This window comes from Microtus oregoni, unplaced genomic scaffold (genome assembly GCF_018167655.1).
Source record: "Microtus oregoni isolate MIOR12 unplaced genomic scaffold, Mior012 000009F_ref0000495, whole genome shotgun sequence".
Lineage (NCBI taxonomy): Eukaryota > Metazoa > Chordata > Mammalia > Rodentia > Cricetidae > Microtus > Microtus oregoni.
Window position 1 is genome coordinate 36406702 of NW_024543068.1, and position 12783 is coordinate 36419484.

The following is a 12783-nucleotide window of genomic DNA, read 5'->3' on the forward strand; positions in this document are numbered from 1 at the left end:
TCCTGAAGAGCTCTCAACAGGGCACCACTGTCCTTGCCTCTAGTAAATTTCTCTTCTTCTAATGTGGCTGGTTGTAGCAACAATGATTTGTGGTTAAGGACAGCTTCTAAGAAATTCTTTTGTATTCCATGAAAAAGACCACTGTGGTGGGAAAGGGAAAGGGAACTGGTAGACCAAGATTTTTAGTCCAGATTCTGAAGGCCAGCCTGCTGTTACTGCCCAGCTCCATTTGCTCTCACACTGGAGGATATACTTTCACCTTCACTTGCTAAAAATAAATTTTGACTGCCTGTTCAACCTAGGTCCTGATGAGAATTCTTTGCCCTCCAGAGTATAAGAGCCAAGACAGCTGCCATGGCTGGGATCAGAAAGAATCCAGGTGAGCAAACTTCCCATAACACTATTTTGTCTTAAAATTTCCTCTTCCAAATATATAATTAGTGCGTTATTTTTTTGAAATGCAGACTCACTCAAATCCTCAGGATATCGGCAGAATACAGCCAGGGTTGTTTTTGTTTGTTTGTTTTTTTGCCAGAATATAGTACAAATGGCCTGTTCCCATTCCAGATAGTCTCTGTACCCCTCTGAAACCTCATGAGCCCAGCCATCACCATCCACATTTCTCTTGGCATTCTGGTCTCCCAGACTCCAACCACAATAGATCCAGAATTCCTTACACACGAGCTCCAACCCCTTCCACTTTCTTCCCACAAATCAGTTCCAAAGGCCTATGAACTGTACAATTTCACCTTAGCAACAGCTCCATTTCTTGGTGCCATTTTTTTTTGACCAAACACCTAACAGAGCAACTTTTAAAGGGGACGGTTTATCATAGAGTTTGAGAAGATCCAGTCCATCAGAGTGGCTAAAGCACAGTGAAAGAAGCACGAGATGGTAGTCACACTTCATGCATATCAAAAACTGCATAAAATCTAACTTGACGGCTGGCTGAATTATACCAGAGCCATTCCTATGCCTACTTTGCTATATTTGGGCCGCCTGAGCTGTAGCCAGTGTGGGCAGAAATAATAAAAATCAGTTTCAGGACTCACCCTGAAGGCATTCAGTGAGCTCCTACTCTTCAAGACTTACACATCTGAAAATTCTGCAGTGTTGGCATCACAAGCCTACGCTCTGCTGTGACTTAAGTGTGCTTTAAACGGCTCATGTGCTAGAGGCGTGGTCCTCAGTAAAACAGTGCTGGGAAGTGATGCGGAACCATTCCAGGGCAGAGCCCAGTGGGATCCCACTGAGAAAAATGGCCTCTATAATGGACTTCTTTGGTTCTCACAGAGAGCTGTTATGTTATGTGTCCCAGGGTTTCTGTTGCTGTAATGAAATACCATGACCAAAAGCAACTTCAGGAATATATATAGTTTGTAGTCTATCACCCCGGAAAGTCAGGGCAAGAACATGGAAGCAGGAGCTGAGGCAGAGACCATGTAGGGGTGCTGCTTATGGGGTTGCTCCTCAAGGTTTGCTCAGCCTGCTCTCTTATATACTCCAGGACCTTCTGCCCAGAATGGCACCACCTAATGAGCTGGGTCCCATCATATTAATCACTAATTAAGAAAATACACCACAGGTCAATCTCAATTGAGTTTCCCTTTTCCCAAAGGACTCCAGCTTGTGCCAAGTTTACATAAAATTATCAGCACAGCTGCACGATGGCTTTGTGGGTAAAGCCACTTGCCTCCAAGCCTATCAACCACATGGCGGAAGGAATGAACTAACTTCTGTGCAAGTTGTCCTCTGACCTCCTCGTGTGAACTGTGGCACACGTGTGCACATGTGCACACACTCTACAGGAGCAGACGAGTTTTACAATTAATGTCTTTGTTCTGATTAGATGAAATAATTATACTGGAAAAAAAACTTCAAAGAACTGAATAGAAGAGACTATGTTAAACGAAAACTATTTTGGAATAAACAGACCATTTCATTTGATTATCAAGTATTCTCTAAGAAACAGGTAGAGACAAGAAGACATATTTAGGTTATATGAAAAAACAACCAAGTGCTACCAATGCCTTCATTTTAGTCTTGGAGCAAGTAATTCAGAATTCTGACGCACACACCCCCATAGTGGCATTTCATTTGTATTTTAATAAAGCTTGCCTGAAGTTCAACGAGTAAAACAGCCCCCACTGGTCAGCCTTACAGACCAGGCAGTGGTTTCACACACCTTTAATCCCAGTAGCCACACTAGTTTGCCATAGAAACCAGGCGGTAGTGGTACATGCCTTTAATCCCAGCACCAGAGAGGAATTTAAGACACATGAAGGCAGATCTCAGACAGTCTCATTCTGAGGATTCCTGGAGGCAGGATCACCATTTCAGAGTGAGGTAGAGGTAAAAACCAGTGACTGGCCGTTTTGCTTTTCTGACCTTCAGGTTGATCCCCAATTTCTAACTCTGGGTTTTTATTAATCGTGCTACATTCCCCCAATTCAAAGATAGCAAATTTGTGTTGTTTTAAGCCAGTAATTTTTGGATCTTTGTTACAGCTGTCACAATAAGAGAAAACTGAAGCACAGGCCTTGTAAGTTGTATAGATCACACTACCCAGTGTACTCAAAGACACTTTCAGCTTCTCTTAGATAACAAATTTTAAATGACCCACAAGCTGTGTGTTAGTTGAAAAAAAATTTCTTTATTATTTTAATTTTTTAATTTATTTTAATTAATTTATTTTTTAAAGGCTAGGCTTTTACTCCTAGAACAAATTTTAAAATGATTCCTATGTAATCATAAAATGCATATTCAGATATCGGTTTATCTTTTTTTTTTTTTTTTGAATTTTGCTCTACTGAAACTCACTCTATAGACCAGACTCGCCTCGAACCCAGAGATCCACCTACCTCTGCCTCCAGAGTGCTGAGATTAAATGTGTGCACCACTACCTGGCTGGTTTGTCATTTTTTAAGCCAGTTGCTTTTATCAAATAACTTTTTCTGTTTTAGCGAATCAAAAATAAAATTGTAGATTTCACAAATCAGTAAAACCTTCAAGACAAGAAGTACTAGCAACTTCTTCTAAAAAAAAAAAAAAGGCAATTTTTTTTCTCTTACACCCTTTAGACACAACCAACATCTATAATCATGAGACTTTCAAACAATGAAGAACATTTAGCTGTATCTAACTTCCAAAAGAATAATACTTACAGGTATATTGAACCTGGACCCATAGGAGTCAATAGAAAACTGTGAAACTTGATACTATGTGAAATACTTTGGGCTTTTTTGTTGCTTTTTTTAAAATTATTATGTTCTGTTTTTGAGCATGAACATTGCTGATGACAATGACATTGTGTCTCATTGTCAAAAGGTTAGACAGTTCAGAAAATTAAACTGAATAAATTAAATGTGGTTAAGACAAAAGGACCAGATCTACAAACAGAACCCTTCCTACCGAAATTAGGCAAAGCCTAGAAGACCACAGCAGAGATATTAATGCCTGCGTGGATACAGCATCTACTGGGCAGAAGCAGAGGGAAGCACAGCAGCAAAACAGTGTCTGTGAACCAGGAGAATCCTCCAAACCGACAGCTAAGCTCTCTGGAGACAAATGAATCAGATTTGAAAGCTGTAGCTGTAGGAACTCTCAAATACTTGACAGATGTCTTCACAACATCAAGCAGAAACTTGAAATGGAATTCAGACTCAACAGAAAGGCAATAACAACGAGTGGAGGGGAGCAGGTAGAAGCTGGGAAGGGAAGGAGTTATAACAGACACCTTTACAAACTACTGGCATTTTTACAAGCTTAAAAGCAACAGCACAAACTTTAATAAACTACTTACATCAATAATCTTCAGAAAGTCATAGAGAGGATTTAAAGGCTAAAAGATCATCTTCTTTATAGTGAAAATATAACCAAGTATTTATTTTAATTATTAAAAGAAAGATGATCAAAAGTCAGATGACAAAGTATAATGATGCTAAATTTGCAACTTTGTAAGTATGACTGATGAAAGAAAAACTAACAGAAATATAAATTTTAGGCACTTTCCACATCACTGTCTCACCCAGAAAATAGTCTAGAATACAACAAAAGGAAAATAGAAAGGGGGGTCACCTATTACATTCACTAACAAAATAATGATTTTAGAAATTTACTGTCTCTTTACACTTTTATTTTACACACACACACACACACACACACACAGTTTCTCCAAATACTTATTTTTGGCAGAATATTGTATGATTCTTCCAAACATTTACTTAGTGTTTGTTTCATAGGCCACTGGGTAGCAATAGCTTAGTTTTCTGTTCTGAGCACGTCCACAAACATCTTCTGGTGACTTTCAAAGACACCACTAAAAATAAATATGATATATGCTAAAGAGTAGCCTAACTTTTTAGTCACTAATAGTTATCCGGCACATTCTCTTGATTTTCCTAAAATAATTCTTAAAATTATAATACATTTTAGGAGAAAAATCTATTCAAAAACTTCAATTAGAAAAATAATTTCTCCACTGTTTAAGATACATTTGCATATGGACCAGAGTTTGCAAACCCAAGTAATTAGTAATTAGTATGATGGGATAATTTTAAATGAGACCATAATTCTAAATGGGTAGCAAACAAAACGCAGTCCTTTAAAGATAATACATGGACTTTAACTGAAAAGAAGATCAAAATTAATAATTAGAATGGAATAAAGACAATAGAAATTATGATGCTGGAATTCTAAACCCAGATTTTATCATTAAAGAACTGTAAAAACTGACAGAATATTTTTGTACATTAACTTCCAAGGTTTCAATTCATTTACCCAAATGAATTACAATAATCCTGCCTACTGTGCCAGCTCATGCCAGTGAATAAAATGTTCTGCTTTGAAATGTTGTAAGCTATAACACAGCTCCCATGCTGGCAATAAGCTGTTTGACATAAATTAAGGAAATAGCTTCAATTTACATTAAAATTTGAAGACAATAAAAGTATTAAAATACTAATCAGTTTTAAGACACGTTACTTTAAAGTCAGTCAGAAAAAAATCATTAAAAGAAATTTAAATTTAATTTAGATTATATAATTGAGACACCATTTTAGCTATCAAATAAAAATTTCTAGCCACTTTAATGTCCAGTTGGTTTTTTAATATTGTCATGTCCCCCTGAAGACAATAACAGGATGTAGGTCTCTTCTTATCTGAGAGAGGTAAGCAAGGCCCAAGTGAATCCTGAACCACAAGTAGTACTGAACATCATATATATTGTGGCTTACTATACATACTAAGTTATAATGAACTTTAATTAAAATTAAGCACGTTCAATCCAGAGTACTCTTAAAAAAATTGAGTACAGTAAAATATAGAGAACAAGTAATAATACAGATTAATCAGAATTGTATACTATAATAAAGGTTATTCTATAACCTCACTTTATTAAACCAACATAACCCCTAAGTGCACTCTAAATATGTCCTACCCACAGAGAAGTATAGTTCTCACCCTTCATCAAGGAAACCTCTCTTAGCAACACACACCGGTACAGAAAACCACCACCAATCAAAGCACAGAGTTGTTGAGCTCAGTTTCAACAGACACATCTACAAAACTCCTGTCCCTAAGGCTCAGGGAACACTGGAGAAATGGGGGAGAAAAGATTTAAGAACCAGAAAAACAGGGAGTTTGCAGTGAGACTGTGTCTCCTGGAAATGTCAGAAGCTACACCTATCAAGTCTCACCCGACCGGAACAAGGATGACACCAGTAGGCATGCTAACACAGAGGGGGTGAGAGGGAGCACAAGAGAATTCAACACTAAAGAAAGAACTACAGGAAACAAGAAATGCTGAGAGTGGGAAAAATAGTATCCCCAGGGACAAGCACACCATTGGCTATCCAAAACCAAATGGGCACACACACACACAAGTAAGATTATACAGACTGAGTAGGTTGTATTTATTTACTTAGGAGTGTGTGTGTGAAAGACAGAGAGAGAAACAAGAGAGAGAGAGAGAAAGAAAGAGAGAGAGTGATAGAAAAAGAGGCCATAAATTTGAAAGTGGAGTTGAGGGTATGGGAGGGTTTAGAAGGAAAAAGGAAAGAGGGAAATAACATATTTATTATAATTTTTAAATTTGTATATAAGTTTTAATAGCTATTTTAAGTTATTTTAACACATGAATTATATTTTAAGCTTTTCACTTAATAGTTTGTAATATTAATCTCAGGTAACAAACTTTATCAAATAAAATTATGATAAAGTTGCTGTGAGACTATCATATTATTAAAATATGATTAAAAATAAAATTTTTATTTCACAGTTTATATAATGGAGACAAAAAAACCCTCTTCTTTAAAAGCAAGCAATCAGTACCAGATCAATAAAAAGACAGAAACCCAGAAGAGTCTGTATCTATTGACAAACCAAAATCATAATGTGAAAGTCTAACAAAAAAATATGGGGTTCAGGGATTATAAAATCTCTCAAATAACCTTAACTGCCTGGATGTCTTTCTTGGGAGACTTTCTGATCTAAGCTGCTGACCCTCTGGCCTGCCATGCAGTTGCCATTCTTAGACCACTGTCTCGTTCTCAGCCTTTCCCTGGGCTACATTACACTTTCTGACATCTCAAATGTTTTGTTTTGTTTTTGTTTTGCTATTGTTTGTTTGTTTTGGTGGGTGCTTTGTTTTAATAGAACATAACTTGAAGAACTTTCAGAGGTTTGCAGTCTAGAAGAGTCTTATTCTGCATCTATCCTCCATTCTCCACATCCCTGACTTTCTGCTCTAGGTTTGGGGTCTTGTCCTTCAAATCTGTCAAGTAACTGAATTCAGCAGCAGATAGTGCTGGCGAGAAGACTGACGGACACCAGCATATTCAGTTTTCTGGTTGTTTTGATAGCCTGGTTTTATGTTCTCTCTGAAAAGATTCAGGACTTCCTTTTCCATTCTTGGTGTTAGCAACTTTCACAAATAAATGCCAATGCTAAGGTTTCTCTTGTTTTAACTACGAGCTCAGAAAAAAAGGGACAGAATACAACACAACTTGTTTTCAGTGGAGGTTTGTTTGACAGGCGTTTGCCTAAAAAAGCTTAAACTAAATTTTTATACTTTATATAAAAAAGGATGCCACTTAAAAGAAAAAAATAAGAATGCCCTAATCATTGTGTATTATTTTAATATTAAAAGTATTATACATGGAATACAGAATTCTAGAAAGATGTTCTTTGACTTCTGATGGGCTACATCATGATGAATACATCAAAAATGTATTATATACACCTAAGCCACCAAATACCCAGCTTTACACGGTGTACCAAAGACCACCAGTTGTCGGTCTCCTGACACCACCTAAGAACTGCAGCTTGCTGGCACTGCCCAGTGCAGGAATAACAGTATCTTAGCACATCTACCCCTAGCCTGAATAAAGACTGAAATTATAGATTTGAGATATCACTTCTACTGAATATCTATCAGTTTCTCACCACCTTGTAGGAAGAGTTTATTTGTATTTTAATAAATAAAGCTTGCCTGAAGATCAGAATGCAAAGCTAAGCCACTAGAGGCCAGGCAGTGGTGTCACTGTCTGGTGTCAACTTTAATCCCAGGATTTGGGGAGACAGAGGCAGATGGATCTCTGTGAGTTCAAAGCTATTCTGGGCTACACAGGATCAATCCAGAAACAGACCCAGGTGGTGGTGGTTTGGGAGTCACACACCTTTAATCCCAGCACTAGGAAGGTGGAGACAGGAGCAATATGGCTGGGCGGAGAGAGGAATATAAAGAGAAGGGACAGGAACTCAGTGGAGTGTGAAGTCTGAGGATTCATGAAGGCAGGATCTCGTACATTCAGTCTGAAGATTTGATAGAGGCAGGAGGTCTTTCTAGAGGTTGGCTATTTTGCTTTTCTGATCTTCAGCTTGAACCCCAATATTTGTCTCTGGGTTTTTTATTATTCGTGCTACATCACCCCAAAGCCAAAAAAAAAAAATCTTAAACTGAAAAGCCAAGTCAGAAATAGCATATACTTTTTTCTTCGACTTCTCAACAAATACACTATTTCAAAATGAAAGGGTTTTAAAAAAATGAGCTGAGTCACTGATAAAAGAGGATGCCTCACAGGAAAATAGATTAACCATAAACCTGCATATTTTGAATAGCATAACCTCAAAAAATAGATATGTACCTCTGTGTGTGTGTGTGTTTGTGTGTGTGTGTCCAGGGAGAAAGAGACTCTATTATTACAAATGGAGCTTTAACATATAGCAAATTGTCAGCGATTATCACTACTAAAAGAGATTCATACATATACAAGTAATTAATGAATGAAAATTTTAATGAAAGAGAATTGAGCAACAGCCTTAATAAGAAACAGATAAAACAGTCCATCCATTGATGAATCCATATCACATGCACATACATGCTTTGTAAACAACCATATACAAATTAATAACAAGTTATAATGATTATTCATTTATTCAAAAAATGTCTATATGTTTTATACTTTGATCTTTATGTGCATTACATTTCATAAAAGTTTTTTAAGTTATTATTATCTTTAAAAATGTATTAGCAAAATCCTTAAGATAAAACTACAAAGAAGCCCTGTCCAGTGGAGCATGTCTTTATTACCAGCACCACGGAGGCAGAAGCAGGAGGATTTCTCTGAGTTCAAGGCCAGCCTGGTCTACACAGCAACTTATAAGACATCCAAAACTAAATAGAGAGAGACTGTCAAAAAAATTAAAAGAAGAGATATTGACATGTTTCAAAAAGAAACAATAAAATTCAAGATTATAGACTGCAGTAAAATGAACAGTTTTATAGTCCAGTTATTTCTAAAATATATAAATCCAAGCATAATGAAAGCAATCTCAATGTATATATACAGCTCATCTAATGCAAAACTATAAATTTATAAGAATATACCACCTACTTGTATATATTCAAAATAGAATAAAATTAAAAAGAACAATACTTTCAATTTTAGCAATATCAAAACCAGGGTTTCTCTAACCAACTACCAAAAACGGTTCTACGGAAAATCTGTCCCATTATTCAACCATTTCATGAAGCACCAAACCAGCTACCCCTTTAAAGTAAAACTTTATGCTGCCAGATTAGAGACTTCAAAACAAAACAACAAAAACTATAACCCAAAACAAAACTGGGTATTACAGTTACAATTAAATTTAATACTTCAGGACATAAAATTAACTATTCCCAAACATATTAAAGTAAACAAGTTAAGTGCAGTGGCCCATGGCTGTCCTATCATCTACTTGGTGGGCTAAGGCAGGAAGATAGATGTCTGGAAGCCGAGAGTTCAGGGCCAGCCAGAACAACTAATGATGACAATAACGACAACAACCAAAGACTCCAGGCATGGGCGTGCACATCTCTGACACCAGCAGACAGCCCTCCAGAGTCAGAAACAGGAGAATCAAAACCTAAGGACATCCTCAGCTACTTAACTCGTTTGACGACAGCCTAAAGGACAGGAGATCCTGGGTTGTTTGTTTGTTTGTTTTTTAAAAAGGATTTAAAGTCAGAGATTACAATGTAGTTCTGTTATTTAAACTCTCATGAAGAGCTATTTCTTTCACTAATTTTTCTGAATTTAAAATAAATTTAATAAATAGCACATTTGCTACCAAACAGATTATTTCATTAGAATTTATTTTAAAAGTACTTACATAAACCGTTATTGTGTCACAAGGTGTGGCCTATCTTAAATCTGTGTTTACTTAATAATCAAAGAAGAATCAATATCACATTGCTAGACTACCCCTAAATGTCTCAATATACTTCTAATACATCTTAAATTTAATACATATTAAATTCACTTCAAAAAAACCACCTAAAAGTAGAACCTGTCTGTTGTAAATGTTAACTGAGTTAATAGGCAGGGAAAGCTGGAGCAGTCCTGAGCAGCCATTGTTAAATACAGCAGGGGCTGGCGAACTTCAACCCACAGCACAAATTCAGTCCAGGTACTCAGCCAAAATGATTAACCAGGAGGAACTTACGCTGTAATGGCTCCAGTCCCTTGAATTCCTATGCAAGTAAACTCAAATCCAATGATTACTATTGGTACAAGCAGGGTTTTCTGTAATGCAAATACTATTATGCTGTTGTTTTTTTTTAAAATGTAACCAACATTTTATGTATGTTGGTATTTTGTCTACATGTATGCCTTGGCACCGAAGTGCACATAAGCATGCTAAGAGGGCAGAAGGAGACATAGATTTCCTGGGACTAGATTTAAAGAAGGTTGTGCGCACCATGTAGATTCCGGGCATCAAACCGGGTCCTGCGCTCCTAACCACCAATCTATTGCTCCATCCCTTATTATGTTCTTTCTTGATCTTGATACTAGATAAAAGAGTATATGTGATGAAATGCGGTGAGTTGTAGACATGACTTAAATACTTGAAAGTTACCACACAAAGATTTGTATTTCATACTCTGCGTCTTTGAAGAAAAAAAAAAGTGTCTATTACCTATTCATATTTGTTTTGCCATCATTACTTTAATGAAACAACTCATATTATCTCACTTTTAAAAAGTAAACCTCAATTAGTTTTACTGGCATAATATTACATAGGTTTTGTTTCCATTGTTTTGATAAATAGCAAGACTAAAAGCAACATGGGGGTGGGGGCAGGAGGAGGGCTTCCATCACCCAGGGAAGCTACCAAAGTTGCTCAAAGCTAGAATCGGAAAGCAGGAACTGAAGCAGACACTATGGAGTAACCCGGCTTAATGGCTTGCTCTCCATGACTTGTTTGGCTTGCTTTCTTATATACCGGAGGACCACCTGACCAGTGGTGATACCGCCCACAGTGATCTGGGCCCACCCAAATCAAATTCAGGAAAATGTCCAAAGACATGCCCAAAGGGCAATCTGATGGAGGTAATTCCTGGCAAACTGACAAAGGGAATATATATATGTGTGTGTGTATATATATGGTGACAGCCTATGTAATGATTACATAACTGTCGTTTTATGCTTTCCAGATAGAAGACCACGCTGTGTGAAGTGAGTAACTCATGATTAGTAGGTTAAAGTTGTCCTCCCTTAACTCTGTCCACGACCACTGGGAATTAACTCGCATAAAATGCTCGAAGGAGCCCACCCAAAGTCCTGTTCTCGTGGAAAGGTGTTTCTTTAGACCACCCTAGTCTGTCCTGCTATCTGGTAGTTTAGCCAGCTCCTTCCGTGAAGTTCCTTCAAGAACTTCACCAGACTCTCTGAACACAGCAGACAATGAGGACTACTGAGAACTCAAGAACAATGGCAATGGGTTTCCACGCACTGGCTTTGGGGAGCCTAGGCAGTTTGGATGCTCAACTTACTAGACCTGGATGGAGGTGGGGGTTCCTTGGACTTCCCACAGGACAGGGAACCCTGATTGCTTTTCGGGCTGGGGGGGGGGGGGACTTAATTGGGGGAGGGGGAGGGAAATGGGAGGCGGTGGCGGGGAAGAGACAGAAATCTTTAATAAATAAATAAATTAAAATAAAAAAAAAAGAACTTCACCAGTAAGTACCACTGGGAGGTGTCATCCTCCAGTCAGAAAAGTCGCCTCCTGGATGTTGTGAACGCGGAGCTGGCATCCATGCGCTCTTACTGCAGCGGGCTCCGCGCGTGTTGCGCGACCATGGAGTTTGCCTTGCACTTTCCAGGGTAAGAACTCTAAAGTGCTCAAGGACACAGTGGATCCGCGGTCCAGCCAGGGCTGAAACCCGACCTCGCCAAGACTTAGAGGAAAAACAACCCACACTTTTGATCAATGTTCAGTCTCTTTTAACTTTTGCAAGCGCGAGCGGAAACCTGAGGAGAAGGAGCAGTGTGTCACCTGAGAACCCCGCGACACCGGCCCTCGAGGGTGGCCAACACGCTCCGGGCCAATCCCATGCACACCTCCTCGCATCTCCAGGGGCTGCAGCCGGAAGTGGGGAGCCGGCTGCAGCCCACCCCGATCTGCCCTCCCTCCCCCAGCTCTCCCGGTCCACGCCGTTACCTAAGGAGCCGCGGGAACCCTCCGCGCCCACTCGGCTCGCTCGCGCAGTCTCTCAGGCCTGAGGCGCCGTCACCGAAGCAGCCAATCTCCGCGCGCCCGCTACGCGCGCCCCCGAGCGACCAAAAGAGGCGGGGCAGACGAGGGGGAGCGCGCCGCGAGGTTGCGCGCACCAGGCATGCGCGAGCCCGCTGGCGACCTCGGGGCGGGGCTTCCGGCGAGCCTGGGGCCGCGGAGAGTGAGGAGAGGAGCTGGAGAGGAAGGCGGCCGAGGTTGCCCGTTGGGGAGTAGCGGACTGCTGTCCAGACAAACTCTGGTCTGGCTAGAGGAGGAGAAACGTGGGGTGCGTGGTGTCAGTCTCACGTGGGCGAGCTTCACTGGGCAGAACTGTGGTTTCCTTTCGTGGGTTTAAGTTTGCGCGCGCACCGGAGGAAGGGCGCTGCAAAGTGAGCCGGAGTGAGACCTTGACGCTGGCCAAAGAACCTTTCAGAAAAACTTTAAAGCTGGTGGCAATTTTTACTTCAGGACTAGAGAGAGAGTGTTCTAGACCATGTGCATTCACCAAATGTTCGGTCTCTGAATTTCAAAGAATAACCTGAATGCCAAGGATGTTGCTTTATTGCGGAGTTAAAAAGGTAACAAGGAATTTTATCTGAACTGGTAATGATTCAAGTATTTCCTCTGAGAAAGACGGAGAGATGTGGCCTCTCTGCTGCCCAGTCTGATGCAGAACTCCTGCCTCCACCTTGGCCAGGTTGCTGGGACTTAACACTGGCAGTTTAGTATTGAGTTTAAAAGTCA

At 39.5% G+C, this 12783-nt stretch overlaps 1 protein-coding gene across 2 annotated transcripts in view; it reads right to left on the reverse strand.

Annotated features, from left to right (window-relative positions):
- The window catches only part of Mipol1 (mirror-image polydactyly 1), a 254896-nt gene extending 242823 nt beyond the window's left edge, over nucleotides 1-12073 (reverse strand). The window contains exon 1 of one of the 2 annotated variants that reach the window (XM_041658524.1): nucleotides 11986-12073. The gene's annotated coding sequence lies outside the window, so the exon portion shown is untranslated. The remainder of the gene's footprint in view (nucleotides 1-11985) is intronic. The other variant, XM_041658525.1, reaches the window with a different exon arrangement.
- Between the last annotated feature and the right edge of the window lie 710 nt (nucleotides 12074-12783).